This window comes from Pempheris klunzingeri, chromosome 9, assembly GCF_042242105.1.
Source record: "Pempheris klunzingeri isolate RE-2024b chromosome 9, fPemKlu1.hap1, whole genome shotgun sequence".
NCBI lineage: Eukaryota > Metazoa > Chordata > Actinopteri > Acropomatiformes > Pempheridae > Pempheris > Pempheris klunzingeri.
Genome location: NC_092020.1, coordinates 9,724,701 through 9,741,544, shown reverse-complemented (window position 1 = coordinate 9,741,544; position 16,844 = coordinate 9,724,701). Strand labels below are relative to the sequence as shown.

At 39.5% G+C, this 16,844-nt stretch overlaps 3 non-coding genes across 3 annotated transcripts; 1 reads left to right on the top strand and 2 right to left on the bottom strand.

The window, feature by feature from the left end:
• Nucleotides 1–144: 144 nt before the first annotated feature.
• On the bottom strand, nucleotides 145–308 carry LOC139207743 (U1 spliceosomal RNA). Its single transcript, XR_011585047.1, has one exon. It is a non-coding gene; the product is annotated as a U1 spliceosomal RNA (small nuclear RNA).
• A 370-nt stretch (nucleotides 309–678) lies between these two features.
• On the bottom strand, nucleotides 679–842 carry LOC139207797 (U1 spliceosomal RNA). The gene has a single exon (XR_011585098.1). It is a non-coding gene; the product is annotated as a U1 spliceosomal RNA (small nuclear RNA).
• Nucleotides 843–1,554: 712 nt separating this feature from the next.
• LOC139207826 (U1 spliceosomal RNA) lies at nucleotides 1,555–1,721 on the top strand. The gene has a single exon (XR_011585124.1). It is a non-coding gene; the product is annotated as a U1 spliceosomal RNA (small nuclear RNA).
• The last annotated feature ends 15,123 nt before the right edge of the window (nucleotides 1,722–16,844 follow it).

Genomic DNA, 16,844 nt, shown 5'->3' with positions numbered 1-16,844 from the left:
ACATACAACATTTGCGAATTGTTCATCACAGATAACATTTGCTAATTGTTCATCACCACTTTGCGGACAGAACTTGGAGACGAGAAATCAGTACTCAACAGACTAGCCCCACTAGAATATCTTGCTTCTCTTTGACATGTCGATCAGGGGAGAGCGCGAACGCAGTCCCCCACTACCAGAAATTTTGCAGTCGAGATTCCCACATTTGGGGAATTCGCAGAGGTCAGCACGGCCGCAGTGCAATGGCCGAGCCTCGCTCTGGGTGAACCACCTTCTTGATCATGGTATCTCCCCTGCCAGGTAAGTATGAGTTGCAAGTGTCAGAGGTTTGGAGGCCATTCCCAGACACGGGACCCCAGGCTGACGGGGGGGAGGACAGGAGAAAAGGCAATTCCATCCGGCCCATGTAAACGGCCACGCCCCCCGGAGCAGATCATTTGCTCATTGTTCATCACATATAGCATTTGCTCATTGTTCATCACTGATAACATTTACTCATTGTTCATCACAGATAACATTTACTTGTTGTTCATCACATACAACATTTGCTAATTGTTCATCACAGATAACATTTGCTAATTGTTCATCACCACTTTGCGGACAGAACTTGGAGACGAGAAATCAGTACTCAACAGACTAGCCCCGCTAGAATATCTTGCTTCTCTTTGACATGTCGATCAGGGAAGAGCGCGAACGCAGTCCCCCACTACCAGAAATTTTGCAGTCGAGATTCCCACATTTGGGGAATTCGCAGAGGTCAGCACGGCCGCAGTGCAATGGCCGAGCCTCGCTCTGGGTGAACCACCTTCTTGATCATGGTATCTCCCCTGCCAGGTAAGTATGAGTTGCAAGTGTCAGAGGTTTGGAGGCCATTCCCAGACACGGGACCCCAGGCTGACGGTGGGGAGGAGAGGAGAAAAGGCAATTCCATCCGGCCCATGTAAACGGCCACGCCCCCCGGAGCAGATCATTTGCTCATTGTTCATCACAGATAACATTTACTCGTTTTTCATCACATACAACATTTGCTAATTGTTCATCACACATAGCATTTGCTCATTGTTCATCACAGATAATATTTACTCGTTGTTCATCACATACAACATTTGCTAATTGTTCATCACAGATAACATTTGCTAATTGTTCATCACCACCGCGTTCGCGCTCTCCCCTGATCGACATGTCAAAGAGAAGCAAGATATTCTAGCGGGGCTAGTCTGTTCAGTACTGATTTCTCGTCTCCAAGTTCTGTTGCGGATAGAACAGAAAAGTGGTGATGAACAATTAGCAAATGTTATCTGTGATGAATAATGAGTAAATGTTATCTGTGATGAACAATGAGCAAATGCTATATGTGATGAACAATTAGCAAATGTTATCTGTGATGAACAATTAGCAAATGTTATCTGTGATGAACAATGAGCAAATGATCTGCTCCGGGGGGCGTGGCCGTTTACATGGGCCGGATGGAATTGCCTTTTCTCCTCTCCTCCCCCCGTCAGCCTAGGGTCCCATGTCTGGGAATGGCATCCAAACCTCTGACACTTGCCATTCATACTTATCTAGCAGGGGAGATACCATCATCAAGGAGGTTTAGTTACCTAGAGCGAGGCTTAGCCAATACACTGCGGCCTTGCTGATCTCTGCAAATTCCCCAAATGTGGGAGTCTCTACTGCAAAGTTTCTGATCGTGGGCGACTGCGTTCATACATGCTTGCTCATACTTACATGGTGTAAGTCTGTAAAAAGGTGTTTTCATCGATTGCAAAAGGCACGATTGCTGCATGACTTTCCCTACCTCTCCTGTTTAGCTTCAGTGCTGGACTCATGCCTGCTCCTCCAAACTGGCGATGTATGGCATATTTAATGTTAGTTACATGCATAAGTTAGCATGCTAACATGCTCTTGCCATAGATACTAGATTACATATATTGATATAATTTATACTACTGTTTCCACCAACTTTCTCAGATGTTTTAGTCTTTAACTGTCTGGAAGGAGCATAAACCGTTACAACTGAGTAAATACACCAGACTGCCTCACAGCTCGGTAATTTCTGGAATTCTGACAGTAGGCTAAACGACCCTTGGAAAGGCCAAAACAGAAGGGAAGAAGAATTTTGGAAGAAATCTTCCTTTTCAATTGTCCAGTTTACCCTCACACCAAAAACCTTTTTGCTTCCCATTCTTCTTGTTTTGTGTATTTACCAGTATGTCCTCCTTGGGCGACACACACATAACATCATTGGTCGATAATGTCAGTCCCAAATATTAAACATGCTTAAACAATTTGGAACGATAGAATCAGCAGGATCTGAAGACTTTAGATAAGAATCTTTACTTATCACACACCATTTGATTTTATCTGCTGACTGTCAGCACCAACTGGCTTACACAACAGACCGCACAGAATCAAACTGCTCTACTCTGGGTTTCCACAGACCTCAGGCATATGGGAGATTCTAGTCAGAGTTTTGAAATATTGATGTGGTCCAGCATCCAGGCTGGAGCTGGATTCACTGCCAGATTTTAGGGTCAACACGTGATGCAAAGCCAGGATCTCACCCTTTGAACAATCAGATGAATCTCATTTGGGCTCAATCATTCTCTTCAAGCAGAGCTAAAAAATCCAAATAAGTTCAGTTCTGTAATAATAATCTCTCAAACTGTCCTACATTCCTCTCTGCTCCGTTAAATGAATGCGATGAGTGATGAGGAGAGAAAGTGAAATACAGCAGAGGAGGAGGGATGAGAGAAAGGACTGAAAACAGATGAGAGCTGAAGGCATTGAAAATACAAGAAAAGCAAACAGATAAAGGGAAGAAATGAGCAAAGTGGGTGATGAATGATGTTTGGTAGACAGAGGGAGAAAAACTAACAGAGCAAGACCTACAGTAGAGGCGCGACAGTGACAGGCGAATGAGAGGAGAAGAAAGAGACACAAGTTAGGGAAGGGAGCAATGAAAATGAGTGCAGAGAGAGGAGAAAGAGATGCTTGGTTGCTTGCGTCTTTTGTGCCTGGCCCGATGGCCCTTGGGCGGATGGGATGATGGGCACATGAATCAGAGGCTGTCTGACTGAATAATGGCATAAAAAAGGGCCTGCAGATTGTCACGAGAGAGAGGGAAAAAAGTGGGAGATGTACAAAGAAAGAATGAAAGGAAAACAAGAGGAGAAAAAATATGAGGATGACAAAAGAGAATGGATCAAAATGCATGATTGGATGGAGAAAAAGGAGGAGAGAAGAGGGGACAAGTAAAGGGACATGGTAACCAGAAGAAAGAAGAGGAAGAGGACAAGGAGAGGAGCGGTAACGGGAGATAAGAGTGGGAACAGACAGAACAGAATAAGGAAAAAGGAGAAGATGTCTGGGCATACGGAGCTGACATCTGTACAATGTAATGGAGAATAATAAAAATTGATGGGATGGGAAGATGAACTAGGCAAAAAGAAGGAGGCAGGAAAGATGAGATGGGACTGAAAGAAGAGGAGAGGAGAGGGAGGAAGACAGGCAGCTTCAATTATATCGTTACTCTTCCCTCGTGCTCTAGAATCTTTTCTACATTCATTTCATTGATGTTTCGCGGCTGTGGCTAAGAGGTAGAGTGGGTCGTCCATCAAGCGGAAGGTTGCTGGTTTGATCCCCAGCTCCTATGAGTCAGCGTGTCAAAGTGTCCTTGGGCAAGACACTGAACTCTAACCTGCTCCTGAAGCAGCTTCAGTGTGTGAATGTGTGTGAAAGAATAGTCTCCTCCTGAATGAATGATGTGTGAATGAGGATGTGATGTAGAAGCACTTTGAGTGGTGGAAATGACTAGAAAGGTGCTGTACAAATACAGACCATTTACCATTTCCACACTTCTCTCTTGCAGTAATAATATATGACATTTTTGTTCGTACAGGTGCGTGTTGTGCTACTTTCTAACTTGAAACAGTGTCACACAATACTGCGCCAACTCCCCGTTCAGAGGAATTTATCCATTTGCTTTGGATTCTGCTAATACTTTTACTCCACAAACAGTTCAGCTGATACTGACACTCACATATATGAGATATATGAGTTTTCAGATATGAGATCTGTAGTATCTGTGACATTAAACTGGAGAGCCACTGGAAAGGAAACACAGACCGGTAGTCCCTTCAATATTTTAAAGAGCGACACACCCTTTAGTAAATGAACAAATACTGCACATTTAACTAAATCTGATTTATACTTCACTGTTATGACTAATCACCCATACATTTCAATCTAGGCTAGCATGCCCAGCTCTCACTTTCTTTTAGCGATTGTCCCACAATTTCCACAGTTGAATAACTTTAGCTTATCAGGGATCTTAACAGCTAACCTTGCTAACGGGTTTTTGACGGTTTCTCTCTCTCCTCTCGCTCTCCTGCTCGCTATTGCTCGGTGTGTCATATGTTTAGTTATTCCTCTGCTTCCTTTAGCGAAAGTGATGTTATGCCCCAGTCTAGGGGTTCTGAGGGGTTCTAGAAGAATTACCCTTAATCTGCCAAGACAGTCTGAAAACCTATAGAAAGGCCCTCTGTAATGCCAGAGCCACCTATTACTCCTCACTGATAGAACAAAGTAAAAACAGCACGTTAGCCAGGCTCAGTAGCAACGACTTCATGAGCTTCTTTCATGATAAAATTCTAACTATTAGAGATTAATTCATTGCCTTCTGCCATCAACAGGGTCTGATTAACCTCAAACTCAGGAATCATGGAAACAGCTGTTCTTATGGCATCAGACAGAGGACTTCTCTCTGTACAGGTCTTGTTAGACCTGAGTGCTGCGTTTGATACCATTGACCATCACATCTTATTACAGAGACTGGAACAGTTCATTGGCATAAAACGAACCATATTAAGCTGGTTTAAGTCCTAATTATCAGATCGATTTCAGTTTGTAGATGTTAACAATGAGTCCTCCTTCCACAAGTAGTAGAAGTAAGACGGAGTTCCACAAGGTTTGGTGCTTGGCCCGATATTATTTATCTTATGTATGCTTCCTGTGGGTAATATTATCAGGAAACAATCCATTAATTTCCACTGTTATGCAGATGATACCCAATTATACTTATCAATAAAGCCAGATTAATCCAATCAGTTGACTAAACTCCAAGTCTGCCTTAACCCTTTAAGGACATAAAGTCCTGGATGAGCAGCAATTTTCTGCTGCTAAACTCAGACAAAACTGAAATTATTCTGCTTGACCCCAGACACCTTAGAGACACATTTTCTAACAATATAACTGCTCTGGATGGCATTACTCTGGCCTCCAGCTCCACTGTGAGGAATCTAGGAGTTATCTTTGATCGGGATTTGTCCTTAACTCCCACATAAAACAAATTTCGAGGACTTTTTTCCAATTTCTTTTCCAAGTTCATAATTTGTACTAATTATTTATATTAATTTCAGTTTTGACATAATTGTCCATCTGATCCTAGTTAGAATTAAAGACTTAATATTAACTGAGTTAACTGGCATGGAATCCTCATGTTTGGCATGTATTGGCTGCTGTTTGCTTTTAACATTTCACTTGTCATATGTGTGTGTGATATGTGTTGTTTTTTATTGTTAGAGCCTTGTCAAAGGACAATTTCTGTCACCGTCTGGGGCAGACAATAAAGTCTATCAAAAATGTTTGTGTGAGTAAATTCAGTTAGACTAATTAATTCACTGCTCTCAACACAACTGAACAGTCATCAGATGACAATGTTGGCCTCTAGGTCATAACTAGCGGGGTTAATGGATCCAATAGGTCATGAAAAAAAAATGTCAGTGTCCTTTAAAACATCCCCTATTGGCAGAAAGAGCAAGGCTCTGGCTGTTTCTGGCCGGAGCCTTACAAAATATACAAAAATGATTCATGTAAACAGTCATGTCACCGCTATTAAGGTTTCATTGGAATTAGGCAAAAACAACGTGGTTAGTGTCTAAAATTAGGGTTTGGATTAAAAGCAAGAATGTCATGAAGGTTAGGGAATTTTCATCATTAAGGTTAAAAGTCTTATAGTGAGTCAGAACAAAATCAGAAATAACGTATTTTGCAGCTGATTTGAACTTTCCATATGTCAAAAGCCCTTACGCTTTGATATCTGGGTCCAAGTAATGAAAACAGAATAACTTTGCCTGTGGGGAGACCCATGATTATGTACTGTACATAAGCAAATGTTTTACAATGAGGCTCTTTTGCAGCACTGCCGATGGTAATGGTTTTACTTTCCATGAGCTCTTCCTGTCAGTGAGCTATCTGCATGTCTTTCACTTCCAGTCTGACACTTGTGCACAATACAAAAGTCATGAAATTGTCACAGAAGTCTCGAGAGAAACAATGAGAACCACTCACTCCCCCTCCTTTTTCTATCAAACACTGACTCTCTGCATGAGCCCCACATTCTTTTATCTCTCTCTCCCTGTCTCTGTACATGTCTCTCGCTCTATCCATGTCAGACCAATGTGGCGCTATGGCTTCATTCCAGCACTGTCTCAGTGGAACAGCTGGTTTCAATTAGGTCTGCTTTTAGGTCCCCATGTGCACTTGCACACACACACACACACACACACACACACACACACACACACACACACTCGAACACACACCCTCACACACTAAAACAGAGTCGGGAAGTCCGCTTTCTTTGGCTCAGCTCTCTGTTAAAGGGGTAATTGAATACTTTGACCAAAATATTGGTGATGCAGTGAGGCATCCAGTGCTGGCTGTGGTCACTACTCTGTCTTTCCATTGGACTTGGCTGGTCAAGCAGTCGCTCTGCCTAACGAAACAGTACTTTGCCGTGATAATGCAAAGAGGAAAAGGTGTACATAGCCATGTCAGCAATAGCTTTGGCCTGTATACATTTTGAGAGACTGAAGCAATATAGTTATTAGTTATCATATCAATATAGTTATCATTTTATTCTCATCAGTGTGGCAGAGCCTGTGTAAACCATTATGTTTATGATGTCACACAACCTCATGGGAGAACTTTCAATAATTTATTAAAACCAAAAAGAGTTTGGTCTTTCATGAAACGTGGCTTGAGATAGCGGTTGTTGTGAATTGGCGCTATATAAGTAAAGATTATTTGATTGACTGAAAACACCATGTCATTAAAAATTGCTCCTAAGCTGAAAAAGTAATAAAAACACAATGAATAAAAATATGGGTTAAAAAGAACTAGTTAAAGTGGCTAAAATAACTAAAATGCTCTCAAGTACGAGAAAATATCAAGAGTGTAAAAAGTAAAGAAAACACAATTAATGACTGGCAGTGCCCCAGTCCAAATACGTCTTATGGGTAAAAAAAACTCTTCTGGTGGGATTTAAAGCTGCGCTGAGGATGGAGCCAAACCGGACCACAGCTGGACGAGCCAAGCATGTTTTCAGGAGTTGACCGCCATATCGTTTATTAGTAAAACTATGCCATCTAAGCTGCTGAGATATTTTACCTCAAAATCACAGGCTCGAAAAGTTCATCGTTCCAGCTCCAAACTAGGAACGACTGGTTTCCAAGTATGCACCTCACTACTGCAATGAACTGAAACACAGCCTCCAATAAAAGACTTTAATTTCTCTGGGTGTCTTATTTCACATTTTTCACAGTATTTGTTAGTTACTAGTTTAATAGTCTAATTCCACAGCTTGTTAATTTAAATAATGGTAATAGTATTAAAACTCTGAATCTAGCAATTTCCCTCGTGCGATGTGCACAGGACAGTTTCTTATTGGTCTACTCAGTATTTCAGTATACAGTATATCTATATATATATATTCATTTATTGATTATATTTCTTTGTACTTAGCTCTTTTTTTTAAAGGGTGAGGCTGCTGTTTTTTTTTCCTTGGAAAAATCCCATCAAAATACCCAAACCAGTAATATGTTATGCTGCCAGATTTCCTTTTGTACATATAGATCTTCAACCAGTTTTGGTCTGGACATGTCATTGCTATCCTGTACACAACTCCACAACAATGGACTGTGATGCAGTTGAGACATGGCTTGAGTTAAACATTATTTCTATTTATTATGATGGTTTTAAAATACATCTTTATAGATCTTTCTACCATAGTGCAGAATTTGGAGTCGTTGAGTGATTTATTGTAACTCGCTGAAACTCTGTATTTCATAATTACAATATGATAATGATGTAGATCGGTCATGTCTGGCTGATGCTTGACCTGGTTAACATGGTCTGTGTTTGATCCAGTCTCCACCCTGATCTGGTGTATATGATCAGTGCACTCCAATTACATGGCAAAATATATTCTATCATACTGTTTCGGTCTGCATGCATAATGTCTATCAGACTAATAATAATAACAATGATAATAATAATAATTGCACTTTAACGATCCTATGAGCAATTCAGTGTCAGCAGTACCTACAGTAAATGGTGCAAGATGGATGAATAAATAGATGGATAGATGGATGTTAATCAGCATTAACATGCTCATTACATTTAATAGCAATTTAGCTAGATTTGGATAAGCTGTGCTGGAGGAAATGTTTGGGGTCATGCTGTGGGGTCCATTGAAGCAAATTCTATGGCAATCATGATATAAGTTTTAAAGGACCAAAGTGGTGGTCAAATAGAAGGTTTAGGTGGAGGTGAAGTGAAATAAAATGTCAGGGAGTCACCAGAAGTCATGTGGAACATGAATATCCAAGCAATCTAGCAACCTCCTCCCCTCTCTCTCCTCCTGTTTTCCTCCCCACTTTCCCCCCCACTGTAAACGGAATTTCCCCTCGGGGATTAATAAAGTATATTGATTGATTGATTGAACCTGTCTGACAAATGCTTGTGACGTAGTCACAAATTTTTATCTATGACACGAATGTCCTTGGACATAAAATGTCAAATTTTTTTCACATTGGCAGGAATTTTTAATTAATGTATATCTATGGGACTGTGTTTTCATGTCTATGTCATGTCTTTTTTTTTTTCTTTTCTGCTGGTCAAAAATGTGCACTTGATAAATCAACAATAAGACGGGTTAATGCTATGATACTATTTATTTCTCCTTTGATCCTGGAAAATCATGTTTTTTGTTGGTTTTTAATAATGAAGCTTTTTATGGAGGCGAAGATGCTCCACTTTTCCTCCTCAGTGTCGGACGAACACATCAGCTTTAAATTACAAAACTTTATTATTAATGTGATAGAATCATATCATTTATGTACAGGATTTAATCATACTTGATATACTTGATGTATCAAAGTACACCGTGTTGTTGGCATCAAATTTTGTACGATAACCATATAAATGGCATGAAGATGGGGTTATCAAGCTGGATTTTACACTCCACATCCCTCATTTAATCCTTGCACTTGTCACCTTCATATATTTCATCAAACTGGACTTTAAACAATTTAATTATTTATCCATGTGTCACATTAAATTTTTGCTTTTTTCACCTTCATATATTTCACAGGCCTACACTTCCTTTGTTTATCCATAGTACAGTCCACATTTCATTTGTACGGTCAATATTTCTAGTTTCTTCATTTTGTAACTATTAGCTTACTATTCAACTCTGCAATTTGAATTTTTCAATTTGATTAATAATACTGGACCCATTTTTTTTATTTCATTTTATAAAGTGGGGCTCAAAAGTCTTCTCTGAAACTAGATGCACTGTGTCCATGAAATTAAAAAAAGTAAAACGGTCATAGAACTAAACCAAACACATCATCAGAAAAGTGTAAGCCTGTACAGTAACATATATAAGTATGCTGATTCTACATGGCTCCTGCAGTGTAATACTAACCGTTGAACCTTCACCTTGCAGCATGTACAAAGGCTTATAATTCAGCATCATAAGGGGCCGCACACATGGGACCAACTATTATAGAGGGCTGTTATCGAAAACTATTGTTCCTTAGAGCTGCACCATCCAATCTGATACAGATTAGCACCACAGTTGTAGTTCTAAGTTTAGGGTTAGAAAAAGGGTCATAAAAAGATATACCGTATATATATATATATGTATATATATATATATATATATATATATATATATATATATATATATATATATATATATATATATATATATATGTGTGTGTGTGTGTGTGTGTGTGTGTGTGTGTGTGTGTGTGTGTGTGTGTGTGTATATATATATATACATATATACATATATATACACACACACACACACACACACACACACACACACACACACACATATATATATATATATATATATATATATATATATATACACACATATATATATACTGGATGTATCACACATCTAGTATACCCAAACTAGTAATTACACTGCAACTAGACAATCTGTGTTGAGAAAAATTAAACATGTTGGTTCATGCCAGATATTAAAGCAAGCATTCTAGAAAATGAAGTTTTAGACTGGCAGTTCTTACAGTTTAAAAAGTAAGGTTATAAAAATACACATCTTTTGAATATATCATATATATATTACAGCTGAATTAGTAATAACGCTGCATCTAGATGATCCATGTTAAGAAAAAATAAATTTGTTGGTTTATGCCAGATATTTAAGCTAAGATTCTAGACAACAAAGTTTTTGGATGGCAATTCTTACAGTTTACAAAGCAGGGTTGTAAAAAGATATATCTATCAAATATCTAGTCAACGATGTGAGAGCATCATAGTAATTTTTGTGCATTTTATAACATAATGCAAAGTGGACAGTGGTTGCATCCATAGCAACAGTCAATGAGAGTCATGGATAATGATGCCACTTTCACTATGAAAAATGGATGAAAATAATAATAATCGTTTGTAGAATTGAGGAGGAAATAATTCAAACTGATGGCCTTATGATAGTCTGCCGTATTGTCGAGCTATAACGGACACTGTCGTATTTTTATGTTCAGAAATTTTTAACAACAAAGCGGCGACAGTGAAGAAGAAGCAGAAGAAGAGTGTCTTCGATTCCATACAAACAGTTGAGCTGCTTTCAAAACTGACACGGACTGATGTGGACTGAGAGTAAAACAAGGAGGAAAAAAGATGTACGCAGGCATCTGTAAATTAGACAATTTTTTTTTTTTTTTGAGGCACATCAACTACCGTGCCCGAACACTCAAATAACTGTTGTAAAGTTAGCAGAGTTATTAACTATTAGCAGAGTTATTTTAGTCGACTGAGTGACTGGGAGGCGGGGATAGAGAAGACACTAATATGCTTGCTCTATGGGCCTAAGATCAGGGTCATTTTATACCTAGAAGTCAAACTGTTTTTGCTTCATGCGCTACTGAGCAACTTTCATAGGAATGAATGGGGCCCCGCCCCCAACACTGTATCCAGTTCTCTTTATAAATCTATAGTTGTGCTGCTACAAAAATAGGACGCTTAGTCTTGTCCTCCCTGAAAACTTTGACTCTCTATCACAGTCTTTGAGTCTGTTGTACAAAAATTATAAAAGTTACCAGTGAGAATACTCACCCAGCATAATAAATTACCAGTCATGTGGGATACGACCGTATGTTCACCAATACAAAGTAAGAAAAATTGCTTCAGTATCTGTGGTATATGTCCGTATGCCATGAATTATGTTCTATAGAGGGTATTACAATGTCTGTCCTGAGCCCCCTTCACCTCTCCTGGGCAAAATAGGTCTCTTCTATTGTGTCCTTTATTCCATTTTACTCTCCTGTCTCATGCTCTATACATCATAATTTTGCTCCACATCCTCTATAGGTCATTAGGAAGAAGATATCAATATTTTACTCACTGGCTTTTTATTTCTACATGGAAAAATCAAACATATTAGGCCGATGGATGTGCCGTCCCTAGGCTACTGCCATTTGAATATTTCAGTAGTTTTGCGGAGGAAGCTTTCTGAATTTTAGATGTAAGTTTTTCAGATGTGATTCCCTCCTCAACCTTTCTCATTTTCTTTCTTTCCACCACTGCAGTTCCTCCGACAGATTTGACACTAATTGATTTCTTTATTTTGCTTTTGTTCTTTCAACTATTTCCTCCTACTCCATCTTTCCTCATACTTTACTTCTCTTTCAGCCATTTCTCAAAATCTGTGCCTACGTTATACTAAATTCTGTCTTTCTGTCTCTTTATACCACTGTATCTTCTGTGATGGATGTGACAGCAATTGATTTCTCTTTCTTTCTGTCTTTCTTTCTTTCTGTTGTTTCTCTCTCTCTGTCTTTACTCACTTCTTTCTTTGTCGTTCCTTCCACCCACTTGTTCCTCTTTTTGCCTGCAGTGAATGTGCTGATTTCCAGCAGTTGAGGAGGAAGAGTAGAGTGCAGACTGAATTGCACGATGGCTAATAATTGCACTACACTGATTGCAATTTTATATTCAGTTTTCCGGAACAATCAGATTAGAGCGAATGTGAGTGTGGATGTGTGTATGCATGTGCCTGTGGGCGATGTGTGTGTGTGTGTGCATCGGGCTGAGATAGTGCACATGTCGGCAGAAAACAGCAGATCTGCAGCGGCGATCTCATCTCTGTTATCGGTGTAGAAGGATTGTACAGCAGCTGACTTTGCATAAACAATAAGAAGGAAGAAGAAAAACTTTCTTTTACTCTTTGCTTCCCAAAATCAAATTTAGGCAGGAACAAAAAAATGTCTCGTATTTAAATGAAGTATTGTCCAAGAGACGGACTATTCCTCACCATGTTAATGTGGAAGACTCATGTGGTGATATGTGGGAGTTTGCGTATCATAAATCTGCTCCACAGGTGCATGGGAGTACACAGAGGAATAAATCCATGTTGTAAATACATGAGCACATATGTCAGGAGTGATAAATCATTGGCGCTAACGTGATTCTAATGTAAGCAGCTGCAGACAAGGAGTGCAAACAGGAGTTAGACTAATATGAGTTCATGGCAGCAGACAGAACAACGAAGATTGCATCAATATGTTTTAATATAATTATATACATACCAGCAATTGTGTAATTTCCTCTAATGTATTTTTTGATTGTACTGAGGGACAAGTCTGCCGTCATAAAAGCTACATTGTTTTAGGGTATTTGTCTAATAGAGTCCCGTAAATATTCTGGTAACATTTTATTTTATAATAAGTCTGTAAATGTCATGGTGAGAAGGTCATAATAAGCAAGCAAAGTGACATTTTTAACGTTTACCTCAAACGTTCTTGAAAATGATTCCAACATTATTTAATTAGGTGATAAATAGCTGGTTATTTCCTTGACTCATTTCAAGGAAAGTCAATTCTTACTCAAAATGCGGACAATGTTGAAATTTGGAAAATATTAAATTTGTAAAGATCTGGTCTTATTGTAAAAACATAGCATATGTCTTGGACTCCAATCATGGGTGCTGCTAAAATGATGTGGATGTTCAGTTGCCCTTCGTGAACTAAGCTGTGTTGGTCTCTTTGCTAAAGTGTCGTGGGGCAACACGTGTTGTTGTCCAGAATGAGTGCTCAAAATGTTGATCATAATTCCACATTGTATAGTAGACTGTGCTGAGCCGCCATGGTAAACACAGTAAGTGGAAGCTGAAGCAGAGACGGGCCTGTAAACTGTGATGGACGTTTACGAGACGCAGGCCCGATTATAACTATGCTGTTCATCTTTGTTTTCTCTCTTTCTCCAAATATGTTCTGCTAAACTGGTCTGATGGCCTATTTTACTGATGTCTCAATCAGATCTCAACAATTAACTATATAATGACAATGTCAGTCAAAAGTTGTAATAAGCTGCAGTTTTCCCTTAGCTTGGTGAGTACATGGACATAATTAATAGACGTACTGGTCAAAACTACAAAAACGAGACACAAGTTCTATGAAACTGGAATGATCCTTTAAGGATCAGAGCTGCCCAGCTTCAACCCACAACCTGCCGAATTAAACTGACATTATACATGCACATGTGCATGACTGTAAGAAGGTGAAACAGTTTAGAAAGTCACATGAGCGTGCATAACATTTCTGTGGCCTGCAGAATGAGCTTGTGCAGTTTAATTGGGGAGTTTTCCTCTCAGTGTACAAGCAAAATAGAATTTGTTGTTGAATTAAATCACAGAAAATCATCTAGAAACATCCCTGTGCCACCATGAGTCAAACAGCTCCACACAGGGCTTACTGATCAGCTACATGGGCACATGTAGCACATCTTTTTTTTCCCCCCTCTGTCATCCCTATTTTTAACATCACAACATTATCCCCTGAAGGAAAGAGTGCAAGAGTGCAGACTTAAGGAAAGTATTCATAAAGGGCTCAAAAAGACTGAGGAGAGCCCCCGTGCACTTTCCACCTTTACAGTGTTTCAGAGACTATGCTGAGATGATGAGCGGCGGCTGTATTGTGGATAGTGGAAGGCGCAGACTGCAGGGGTAAAAGGATGCCTCTTTTCAGCAAAGACACATAAGTACTCTGTGGCATTTCAATAACGCTCAGTTTGTATCGAGTGTGTAAAGATGCTGGTTCCGGCCTGGATTATTTCTCGAGTATTTGTACTGAGTGCAGCTGACCGGCTTTCAGATGAACTGCACATGCTGCTCTATGACAGGGCAAGCACCAACACAGCAGTATTCATCTAAAGCAGTTCACATGCCCTCCTCTGTCTGTGGAGGTGAGCAACACAATAAAACAAGTTACAAGTTGTTTTGATGAAATATCATGAGCATCATTTTTCTTTTCTACATGTTTCCATGTTGTACTTTATATTTGGCTTTGCTGTCTGAATCTGAATGAATGTTTATAACTCAAACGTAGCTCAGCTGTGAAAATGGATATTGGATAATTCTGGAACACCTTGGATGACGTCTAATGATGATGTTTTTCACAATACTGCCTTCTGAAATATTTGCATCTGGCAGATTATGAATAAATATAATGCTAATGTGAACACGCTCTCCTATTCATCTAATAGTTTAGAGTCCAGCTACATGCAGATCGTTGACGAATGAAGGGGAAAATCAAAATTAAGTGTGTTAGGAAAGTTTTCTTCCACCACCAGCTTCAATGCTCCATGTTGTAAACTAAAGGTATTTCCACAGTTGATGTTTTTATTATGGTAGTGGAGACCACTGTCTCACAAATCCAAAATCACCCACACGTGTTCAAGTTCAGTTAGACTGAGAGCCGTAGGATCCTGTGTGCTTCATGTATGCACAAAACCTTACACCCGAGAAGCTGAAGCCGTGAAAACTTGCTGTTGTTGCACGAGGATTTACTTCCATGATTAATCAGTCAATGGAATAAGTTTTGACCAAATGAACCAACAGATCATTTCAGCTCTGATTCTACACACTGACAGCCATTTGATTGATGGAAATGCTTCAGATTTGATTTACTGTTGATGTGTCTTGTGGAAAAGTCTTAATTGGTAAAGTATGAAGAAGAATACAATGGACATATGCAAGTAACCTACAAGTCAATGAAAGTTAATTAAATGTGCTTTCAGTACATTTAGTGAGCTGTGATGTTCTGTATGGAATCATCTGTAGCATGTAGGCATGTTTTTATTTGCTGATTTCTTCAGGTGTTTCCTGTAATCTGTCACCTCTCTCTGTATAGAAGAGTAAAGTACACAAACCGCTCACACTGTAATGCAGTCTGACATCCCCATTAACTCCTAAAACCACAGAGTCAAATCAACAGTCTCTAGTTGTTTCCATGAATGTGTGTCTTGTGAAGTAAACGTTGCACGACGCTAGAAGACGCACAAATATTTCTTCCAGGGCTGTTGTACTGGAAGGTGTTACAGTGTCATAGCACATATGTGATCTCCCACACACACATGGTCATTATATGAGAGGTAGACAGCTTCTGCCAAACTGCACTGATGGTGCACTGAAAGAGTGCAAGCGGAGATAGAGGACAATAACACATGGTTGAATTCCTGTGTGAAGTGGATTCTCGTCTCTCTTTCTCTCTCCGTGCTCCACCATCCAACACACACACACACACACACACACACACACATATACTGTGCTACCAATGGCTGTTTGCTTGAGGGATTTGCAGTGTGACCAAGTGGTTTGCAGTCAGAGAGTGTCGTAGCCAAGGCAAACATAACACTTGGCTGCCCAAGAATCAGGCCTCTGTCCAGCTTATAGAATACAGTATGGGAAATATTATTCATTGCACTTAATGAAACGAGCTGCACTCTTAGCATCATGGTCATTTTACAGCCATGACATAATGTCACTGATTTCGTATATCTGTACATGTCATCTTGGGACATTAATAACTATTAACTGATTGATTAATAGACTACTTTCAGTTACATATTAAAAATGTATCAATAAACTACAAGAGGGCAAACTTCACTTTTGCAGTTCAGCAAAATTACTGGAGCAACAAAGGAGGAAGCAGTGTGTGGGGAAATGGTGAGGCAAAGACGAAGAGGGCAGCATAGTCAAGCCTGGAAGCTGTACGCTGTAATAGAGGATAATGATCATTGTGAATATTTCAACACTGTCTTAAAATGCAGCTCCTGTACGACATCAATGCTGTACCAAATGAAAAATGAAGAATATGTGGTACAGAATATTTACATCAGCAACGTAAATTCCTTCAGTGATACATAATAACGCAAAACTGAATCATCCTGTACCGAGTCAAACTTTGTTCCAAATAATAAAATAAGGACGCTTCGCTTTGGTGACCAGATCATCCCAATATTTGTTCTTTCTCTTCTCTCCCTTGTTCCTTAAAGTAACCAGAGGTCAGTGCTGTCCTCTCTGCCTTAATAGAAGAACTTTGGAAGCAAAGCAAACAGGGAGGAATGCGAGTGTGTGATTATTCAGTCCGAGGTCAAGATGTAGCCTGCACGCGCTGAAATCCTCTGACCAAGCACGAGTTGAAATGGCCACCCTCCATGCACACACACACACACACACACACAAA